General features: G+C 44.2%; 1 protein-coding gene across 1 annotated transcript in view; it reads left to right on the top strand.

The window, feature by feature from the left end:
* The first annotated feature begins 3,097 nt into the window (after positions 1-3,097).
* Positions 3,098-10,692, top strand: part of DYRK1A (dual specificity tyrosine phosphorylation regulated kinase 1A) — an 89,488-nt gene continuing 81,893 nt past the window's right edge. The window contains exon 1 of the mRNA XM_034074466.1: positions 3,098-3,523. The gene's annotated coding sequence lies outside the window, so the exon portion shown is untranslated. The remainder of the gene's footprint in view (positions 3,524-10,692) is intronic.

Below are 10,692 nucleotides of genomic sequence, written 5' to 3'. Positions count from 1 at the left end.
TCCTGTTCCCACCCTGTGTGCCAGGTTTCCAGGTGAGGCAGGATTCTGGTAGAGTTCCAGCCTGGAAGACATTCAGATCCCCAACTCCAGCCCTAAACATACTGGCACCAGAGGACACAAGTCCACCTCCCAGTGCATACTGGTACTTCTGCAAGTCCATGCTGACACCAGCTCCAGTTCCAGGTTCTGTGGCTGGAGCAGGACTCTGGCAGAACTGCAGTTGACAATGGCCTTGTTCCTTAATTTTAATGATTACCAGCTTCGACCCTTCAACTGTGGAGAACCTAAACAGACAATGCTGTAGACCGTCTGTAGTGTGTATATATGCTTTTAATGAAATGGACATTTCAGAGGGCACTGTTGTACAAGAGAAGAACTACACAGGTTATTCATTATCAAGACAATATTAACCAGGCAAAGATATATAGTTGGTCATGCTGGAAAATAAAATTTAAAAAAAGGCCATCACCTTTTAAAGGACATTTTATCTCAGCCCAAGTTGCCTCATACCGTGAGCTTGGGTATAGCCAGCAAAATAAAAGCAGAGGACTACACAGCAAGTGCACAAACTCATGGAGACTCTGTATATTTAAAAATGTTAGTAAAAAAACCACCCAAAACCAAAAGAGGCAAAACCAGCTATTCTCAAAAAAAAAAACAACTCCAAACCCCGACAAGTTACATGCTTGAATAGAGTAAAAGTGTGACAACTTTCAGTGTTAGTTACCTAACATTGAACAACAGAGAAATTATTCCACCACTGCATATCACTGTGCACTCAGAATGGCAAAGAGATGTTAGCAAGGTTTACAAAGTCCTCCTGGGGATCCCCAAGAGCAGAGCTGCCTTTCCTCCCTTACTGATGAACTGGGCTGAGCATAGGCAGCCAATGCCCTTCCATATGCTTTGGATTTCCTGTACAGTACACTGTGTGTGCAGGTACTCCAAGCCAGAATATGATGATACTAGCTTGGGAGCCCCTGGGTAGAACAGGGGATCCTATGAGCCTCGGCTGTGCTGCAGAACATACACGTTGGCTTTCTTCATCCAAGGGCAAGAACCACATTCCGATCTGACTTGCAGGCAAAGAGATAAGTGTCAAAAGCAGCTCAAAGTGACCTCTCAGTTTTTCTGGGGCTGAGGCAGATGAGCAACGTCTGCTAAAATCATGGTGCTCCCAGACACCTACCACAGCTTTCAGGCGCAATTTTGTGGATGATTTAATCCAAGCTAACACTGTGCATTGCTCAGTGGGGGGGGGTCCCGCAATTCCCCTGCCCCATGTTCCTGCCGTCTCCTGTGCACCAGTATTTCTCCCAGGCATGCGGAGAACTTTTTATTTCAGATGGGTGTTTTGGTTAGTTTGACTGTGCTGGCATTCCTGCTGATGTCGAAAAAAAGGGAGCAAGGGACTGCGTGGCTGATGGTGGAGGGACTCTCGGCTGCGCTTTTCAGCAGCAACTGTGTGTGATACTGCACTTGTAAAGCAATGCTTCGATTATCTGGGGGACCTATGATAATATGGTAAACAGGGCTGTTGCTGCACCTGTCTCCCTATACATGTCTGCTTATGTCCACGTTTTAAACTGAGGTAAAAAAATACTGAGATAGTAAGAAAAGCAAATGGAACAAGTGTTAGCAATATACCCTAATTTCTTCAAGGAAGCTGGCTGTGAACTGAAATGCCTAAATTAAAGCATCACATGTTAGAATTAAAGTATTAGTTAAAGGCCATACTCTACTTTTTGATCTTTGTGGGCATTCCAGAAAACAGAATTTAGAAATCCCTGTCACAGATTTCAGCTAGCTGCACTGATGCTTTGCAATTACGAGTGGAAAGGAGCCTTCACTCAGCAACTTGAGGCTCCCTTGGCCGAGCACACTTACACCGCATCTGCCAGGCGATGCAACTCCTAAGTGGATTGCTTTCCTCTTTTTTATAGGGACTGCAGAGGAGGGCCGAGAAAGACCTTTGCGTGCCCAAGAATCCCAGAGACCCAGCTCCCTCGCTCCTCCCGGGTCCCAGGGCGGTCTCCAAGAACCCCGCAGCCCTCCTGCAGCCTCCCCATGCGACGGGCGGCGAGATAACCCTGCCCTGCTCCGCTCGGCCTAGCCTTGGCTGGCAGGGCCCCGCCTCCGCCGGCCGCAGTCCCCGCTTCCCTCGGGCCGCCGCGCTGCCGGCGCCCCCTGCGGGCAGGGGAAGGGCGGTGAAGGCGCCCGCGGTGCGGCAGGGACAAGGGCAGCTGCTCCCCTCCACCTCTTTCCCCCAGCGCCGCTACGGGCTTCCGCCCCGCCCTGCCGCTCCCCCTCCCCCACGGCCCGGCGCGCCGGGGCCATCCCGGCCTGCAGCGGTGCGGCCGCACGGATACCGTCACACGCCGGAGGGCGGAGGGGGGTGAACAGCGGTTGCCTAGGTGACCAGGGCCCACCCTTCACCCGTCGCTCTCTTCCCCGCCTTCCCCACGTCAGCACCGACTCCCGCCCGGCCGGGGTGGGGCAGCCGGGCTTCGTGATTGACAGTTGCCATGGAAACAGGCTCGCCCCGCCGCCATTTTGTCAGTTACCTTTTTTTTTAAAAATTATTTTAAAAAATCTCCTCTTCCCGCCCGAACCCCGAGTTTATTTTATTTCTTTTTTGTTTTTTTTTTAATCCCTTCTCCTCCCCACCACCGCCGCCACAGACGTTATCGCACTAGAAAACAAACAAAACACTCCAAGAAACAACCGTCCCCTGAGGGTCCGGCGGGGACGCGTGAGAAGTTCGTCCCGCGCGGGCGGGCGCGGACCGGCTACAAGCAGCGGCGGCGGTTCCTTAACGGCAGCGGCGCGACGGCCTGGCAAAGCCGGTTCGTGAAGGAAGGAGGGAGGGGGAGAGGGAGGAGGAGCGGGCGGGGAGGGAGGAGGTAGAGGCTGGCAGGCGGGGGAGGGAGGGAAGGAGAGAGGGAGGGAGCGAGGAGTTCCCGGGGGCTCGGTACGGCGCTGCGCTTCCCCCCCACCCCCTCCTCCTCCTCCTCCTCCCCCCGCTCGCTCGCTCGCCCGCCCGCCGCTGTCCCCGCGCTGCCTGGCCGGGCTCAGGCCGCCGCCGCCACCACCGCCACCGAGCCGAGGTGAGGCCGGGCCCTGCCGTTGCCGCCGCCGGGCGCTGCGCAGGTTTGGAACGCGCGCCATTTTGTGAGCGATAGAAAATCCAGCCCGGCCAGGAAGCGCCGCGGATCCGCCCGCCGGGCCGGGCCCCCCCTCCTCTTCGCCGCCCAGAGAGGAACGCGCGCAGTGGACAGACCCCACGGCCGGTGCCCTCCGCGCCCCGAGCGGCACCGGCACCGCCGCCAGCCGTGCGGGCCCGAGCGCGGCGGGGCGGCCGGACTGCGGAGCGCACAAGAGGGAGGCGCTGCCGCGCCGGGGCCCCTGGCCGAGGCTGGGAGAAGCGTTCTCTCCTCGCCCTACCCGCGCCCGCCGCCCGAGGGAAGAGGCCTCGACTGGAAGAAGCCGGGCCGGAGCGTTGGGCCCGCAGCCCCCCGCACGGGTAAGTGAGAAGCCTCAGCCGGTGGCGGGGAGCTGCGCAGCGGGACGAGCTGGTGCCACCTCCCGGCCCGGCGCGGTCGAAGGGGGCGCAGCGCAGGGGGCAGCTGCGCTGCCATCTTAGAGAGAGGAGATGGGGAGAACGCTAGGGCCCGCCGAACGCCGGGCTGGCTCTGGCAGGGCCGGGACCCGCACCGGGCGTCGGGACTAGCCTCCTCCCCGCTCTCCCTCCCGCCGCCCCCTTCTGGGGCAGGCCGGGCATGGCCGGGAGGCAGCGGCGGCGGGGGAGAGCGGCGGCGGCCGCCGGGGCCTCTGCGGCCCTTTTTCCCTCGGCGTCCGGGAGAGGCTGTCGCTGCCGGGTTGGGAAGCAGAGCGGCGAGGTGGGCCGCGGAACCGGCAATGGAGGAAGAGAGCTCTCCTGGATCCTCTCGCTCTTATGCGCAACGCCCTACGGTGGGCGGGTGCGAGGTCTCGCCCCGGTCTGGGAGCGGGAGGCGAGGAGGGCGTCAGGAGTTGAACCATCAGCTGAGCAGGCACCTGTTGTGGTGGAGGTTTTGGGTGCCCCTTTCTGCACCCGTGTGAGGGACTGAGTGATAGGTGGGGAAGTTGGAGGCCGATGTAGAAGGAGTACCTGTGTGAGATGACTGTCATTCTGGAGGGGGGGTGGGGAAGAGGAGGGAGAAGCAGTTGGGAAATAGGTGCAGGGACACAGAGGCACTTCTGTATTTTAATAGCACGCTGCAGTCTTTTAGGAATTCAGCGTTGTGTTGCTGAAGAAATTGGAGACCTCATCCAATACAGAGGGTGCTCCTTCTCTGGAGTGGCATTTCCCCCCACTCCCCCTCCTCCCCCCCCCCCCCCATCAGAAAACGCATTTAAAAGTACTGTAATTTGGAATTTCGAAATCTGTGCAATTCTGAATCTCAGTCAGCTTTGAAGTTTTTCAGTTTAGTCTGTCCAAAGCCATGTAGGGGTTCTTTGATCATGTATCTAGATTGCTGCTGTTACTTAGTTCTCCTATTACTCCACAGTCATCTGGGGAAATAAACATTCATTGTTCTTTAAGATTAACAAAGACAGAATATCTGACTACAAAATAAATCAACAAGCATGTTTTTGACAACCTACTGTTTTAATCTGAATGAGAGTGTGCTGTAAACTTTTGCCAGTAGGTATATATAGTCACACTTGCATGGGTATAGTATTATAGTGGGATCTAGATAAGTATAACTTAACAACTTGTTTTATTATCATGTTGGTATTTCATTCTTTCCTTAAGAAAAGGTGTGTGAAGCTGAAGAATACGTCGATGATACCTGGTGATAAATAAGCAAACATTTTGTTCATCATAGTTTTCAATTACCTGCCTGTAACCAAGCAGAATTTAATTTACCTCTTTGGAATAATCTGTAGCCCTAAAAAGTTTTGGTAAACTTGTTTGTCTTTTTGTCCACATCACCCTCCCCCCATCTTCAGTAGGTTGGATAATTTTGGAAAATTAATTACACTTTGTAGAATTGGAATACTAACACTGCAAATAACTCTTGAGTATGAGCTAGTATTTGCTAGCTATTATCTGTATGTATTTGGTGAACTTGGGGTGTGTGTGTGCGTATGTATAGGCTACTTTCATAAGCTACACTTCATGGTTTTGGCTTATATTAATTATTTAGAACTAGAGTGTTCTTAATTGCAGTCTGAAGTAGAATATGTGTGAAGTGTTAAATTTTCATTTTCTGCCATGAATTAAAAATTCTGTCAAAGTTTGTGAAGCTTATTGAGTTTAATTCATGGTTTTTTAATGTTCTTTGAGTAAAGCAAGTACATCTTGTTCAGAGTTGAATAGAGAGTATGATCTTCTTAAGAGAGAACAGTTCCTTCTATAAAATTTTTGTGTATTCGTTTACATATGGCAATAGTTTAATATTGTTACCAGGCAGATAGGTAAGAAAGACAATTTGTTACATGAGCAGTGTGTTACAGTTCCTGAATCAATACTTGGGTGGATTTAGAACTTGTCATTGGAATCCCCTCCCCCACGTTGGACAGTGACAGAGAAGCTGCAACAAGGATAATTTTACCTAATAGCAGCCAAGAGTTCTCTATTTCAGTGTCAGTTTATGTTAGTATTTTCTTACTTGTGTAAAATAATGAGCTAGTCATTGGGAATTTATCAATTTTTAAAGTATTTGGGTTTTACGTAAACTGGGAATTAACATGTGATGGTTATAAATGACTTTTAACAAGCTGGTCAATAGTTTAAACAGAGCAGCAAAATGTGACTGGTACCTAGTAAAAACTGTATGCCTTGTCTAAGCTTTTAAAGCTACATTTAATTAGGACATGTGCGAACACATATACCTTATTTAAAAATCTTAATTGACAGGACCTTGCAAAGAAACGTGTCTGGTTTAACTGTGTTATTAGTCTTTGCCTATTAATGGGCTTACTGTGATACTTTTGTCATTTCAGTTCAAATCAGTTGGTAAACATCTTAACATAGAGTGAAAAAGTCCCTTTTAGTTTATGCTAACGTTTTTGAAACCCTGCCACATGGTCGTATGGTAGTTTGAAAGAAGTGTAGTTCAACACATGAAAAAATGTACTTTTATTTACTACGATAGCATTTTACAGGTTAATCTGAACTGAAATGGGTGGTAAAGACTAGTACAGACTCTTACCAAAGAAGCAGTTTTGTCGCTATAATTAGAATATCTTTTCAGCATTCTTCCAAAAACCTGCATTTTAGGTGTTTTCTGACTATGGGGCTGTAGGTTGAAAGTTGCTGTTACATCTTATATTTTGAGTAAGAACTAAAGACCTGGTATATGTTTAGTTTTTCCAGGGTAATTTTTAATTTTTTTTTTGAGAACTGTTCTCGAAAGTTAAGTAAAAAACTTTCTGGTACCTTTGTTTATGGGAACATGGGAGCCTTGTGTAACTTCTGAAATCTTTTTGTAAATAGATCTGTTGTTTTAGAATAGGATTATTTACAGAGAACTGCTGCTTTTGTCTTTATGACTAAATACAATAGATTATTTGTTAAGTTTACAGTTTCATCTCTTTTTTTTGGTTAGAGTTTGGTAAGAATTTTTTTTTTTTTTAATTTATGTAAGAACTTTCTTATTCATCAGACTTTAAGAAGCCTAAAAGCCTTCATATGTTTATGCAGTGAGACTTCTTTTTTCTCTAAGACTATTTGAAATAATACAAAAAACCCTTTCTGGGCAAACATGACTTCCTTGTAAGCTTATGAGTGGAAACAAAAAATAAACAAGACATTCTGAGAAGAGGAATACTCTCCGTTTCCTTCTTATTTTCTTTTTTCTTCCATACCTTCATGAGTCCTTCAAGAGGAGAGTTACAGGAACTGTAGTCTATTGATGGTTTAGAAGCACTGGAGAAACTTTCAATAGTTAGAAACAATTGTTGTTTCCAGGAAGACAAATTCTGTATGTACAGTTACCTAATACTTTGTCTTCAATATGACACAATATACCAATAGAATTACAGTGGCCTAAACATTAGGCCTGTGACAATTAATGTAACAGTTTGTAATAAATATTCATTGCTTATCTTTTTTTCCTTATGGGGAAGGAAAGTAAAATCCTGCATTTGATTCTCTTTTATCCCAACATAACTGAAAAAAATAACTGCTTTTACTAATACAAGTGTATTTTATTATTTTAGAATAGGTCTCTAGTTCATACTTATCACAGCTTTATTTGGAGTTTAGCTCTGCTTCCCCTCATTTTATGTGAATCTTGTACCTGTGGGTGCTTGATTATGGCTTACTTGTCTAGGAGCACAGATCTGAAACGGAGCTCTTCTCTAACTAGAAAGCAGAGAATGATGAGACAGGCTAAGTCCCATTGTCTTCATAAGGCTTCCTTTCACCTCCCTTGCTCTTCCCCCCTTTCCCTCCGCAGTCTCTAAAGCATAGGTGAGTTTTTCTGCAGTTGAAAAGGTTGGAGATGAAGTGGCTCACTAGGAAAGGTACTGATGTAATCATATGCTGATTCATTCCGAAATGCCCTATCCATATGATTTACAAGGAGAATACCTATTGAAGGTCTAGGGAAACATAGAAGGTAGTTCCCAGTCAGCTCTACTTATGTCCATACAGTGCAAATACTGTAGAGCTTCTGTAGTATAGATAGTAGCTATTTCAGTTACCCTGTATGAAGACATGATAATCAATTTAATTTCAGCTCCAAATATATCATTTCTTAAAAGCAGTGAAAATGTTTCTGTAATTAAAATAACATAATCTAGCACTTATTTGTAAACATACTCCTTGCAAAGTTTCCAGGGTCTTGGTAGCACTAAAAACCAGAAAGTGAAACTGAGTAAATGAAAGTGAAATTAAGTCCATTAAGTGTCAGATTTGTTCCAGCTGTGAGAAACCAAGCTTTCAATTTCTGTATTATATAACACTCCAAAACTTTTTTTTTTTCTTTTTCACCGGAGGCAAATAAAAATAGACTCTGATTTGAGTCAGTTAAAGGAATAGTTAATAATATAGATGTGTTGAAAGGTTTCCTCTTTTTAATGTCTATGTGGATGATGAAGTGGAAATGTACAAATTTCCATTGATTTCTAATGGCAGAGTTACTTTTCTCAAAATGTAATAAAACATTTTGACTGAATCTTGAGTTCTTGAAAAAATCAAACCAGTAAAATGGCTAGTGTCACAATCATAGTCAAAGACGTTTTAATGATTAAATCAAACTTGTTAGTGAAATTTTAAATCCTTGTGTCCCCAAAACCTTGTGTTCTCTGGATTTTGGCTTCCTGGGTTCAAACACTGATATTTGACATTTTTGTTCACTGAAAATCCTGTTTGCCTGTGTGTTCAAGTCTGAATTTTGTTCTTGTGAACTATGTAAATTACTAATAACTTCTCATTTACTTTGCCAGTGGACCTGTCACTGAGGAGCGAATTGGAGCATAGCTTATCCACTTCCTCTGGAGGGGAAATAGTTCTGTGTCCATGCTATCAGTTTACTGTTCTACTGAAGGAAGGGGTAAAAAGAGGAATAAAAATATTGTCTGGTAGGGAAGCTGATGTGTACTTACTTCTACATTTTCCTGAAAAACTAATTTCCTTACACTCATCTCTGTTTGATCTGTCCAGTTGTAAGTAACTACAGCTTTTTTCTTACTTACACAGCATATGTTCTTGGGTTTTAAATACAGTGTTAACAGGACTTAAACCATGAAATACATATGGGGTATGTGTGTGGTAACAGACAAATCAGTTTCTAATACAGTCTTGCAAAAGCTTATTGATACTGGAAGCTCAGTAACTTTCCTGGATCGTGTCTAATTGTGGCTGCTTTGTTGTTACTCTTTCTAACTTTGGGGTAAGTAGGTACTGATTTAATGGGTTGACAAGAACTGCAAGTTAGTGTTTGAAATACCTTGATGTCTGTTAATAAGAAATGGTTGTTGCATGAAGATCCTGGCAGATTCCCTTTGCTTCCCAGTAGAAGTTAACTCATAAATACTGAGTCGTAGTTGTGGAATAATGCAGGTTAATGTACATTTTCACCATGATCAGATGTTCACAAGCTTAGAGTTCTGTGTTTTATTAAGGGTGGCTTTCCTGTCAGTGTCATAGTGTGCCTGCAGGAGTCGAGATTTTTATGGCAGGCCCTTCTACAGGAAAATGAGCATTACTGCAAATGCCGATCATGTATGTGATTGTACATACCTGTCTGTGTCTTCCCACTGAGACCAGATGTTTGCTGAAGTGAAGTTCTGTATATGTTAAGGCTACAAACTGGTATAATGCTTTCCCCCCAGATCAGAAGTGCTTGTAGGAACAGTTCTGGGGAGAGGTCAGTTAACTACAGCTTCATTTTGAATGACCCTTGTATCTTCTCAAACTTTTTGTGACAGTTTTATTGTGTTTTAATACACATGACATTTTACAAGTTTAGTTCCTAAGTGAATTAATGTTTTCTGTTAACTATGTCTACTAGAGACAGCATCATAAATGATTAATTTATGTTGAAAGCTGAGTGGAAAGAGTATATATGATATTGAGTTCTAAACTATAGTTAAAGTTTTTGTTATAAGGGCATAGCTAAAAATCGCGTGATATTGCATTGTTGTACTACTTAGAGGAGTACATCCTTGCCCAGGATCTGATATATAAATTTTGATTTGTACTGTACAACATGAATAAGTATTATTTCTTTCTCCATTTAATCACTATTTCATGACTTTGAAGTGCCTACCCATTCATTCCCAATGTTCTCTTATGTAGCATTTTTGTTCCATCATTGTGTAAATGTGTATGTGTTTGTGGTTTGTTTTTCCTTTTGGTAAATAAAAAGGGTTGTGAGTCTGTGTAAGTCTGTTGTACAAAATCTTAAAGATAGAAGGTCTAAGAAATAATAAGTAGGCATGAATTCAAGTCATTAATGACATCTGATGTGATCCTTAGAAAAGGGTTATCTTCTGTCTTTGTAGGATTTGTGTGGGGATGTTTTCACCTGTCTATTTTACAAAGTGTGCCATTATGATTTGCAGATCACAGTGTTCATATGAGTCTACTTTCATGCTTTTTACCCATAAAAATATTCATTTACGTATCTCTATGGAGTTAAATTAGAGTCATGTTCACAGCATGGACCTTTTAAAACTTTATGAGCTTAGTTTTGAAATGTTGAGAAATCCAGGGAGTGCAAGTACTTGGCTGCTTTACCTTAGTGGTTAATGATAACATTGACAGCTTTTGTTGTCATTTTTAAATCAAGATTGGCTTTGCTTCAGGTGATGTGGACTAGAAACCTGTGTAATAGTTTTCTCATGTAAGAAGCCATTAGAATTTGAGACAATTTTTAAATGCGTATTTGAAGGTAACACCTAGTACCCCTTTACGTAGTTTGCATACTGCTAGGCAGTTGGAGTAAACCGAAGCACAAGTTTTTGCTAAAATATTTCTGTTTAACTTGTTACAAAAGTTAATAAAGCAAGAAAAACATGTTGGCCGAGTTATGTGTTTTATCTTAGGGTTCTCTGTTTTAAATTATAGATTAACTCCCCATTTATTTTTCTTATAATGGAAAGAAATAGTTGTATACATGCATAAAGTAGGTATATCATTCTGATTTTCTGCTATATATGTTCTTAACCTGCATCCAGTTATTTCAGGAAAGGAGA

This window comes from Melopsittacus undulatus, chromosome 2, assembly GCF_012275295.1.
Source record: "Melopsittacus undulatus isolate bMelUnd1 chromosome 2, bMelUnd1.mat.Z, whole genome shotgun sequence".
NCBI lineage: Eukaryota > Metazoa > Chordata > Aves > Psittaciformes > Psittaculidae > Melopsittacus > Melopsittacus undulatus.
The sequence above is the reverse complement of the archived record's forward strand: the minus strand, read 5'-3'. Positions and strand labels throughout refer to the sequence as shown.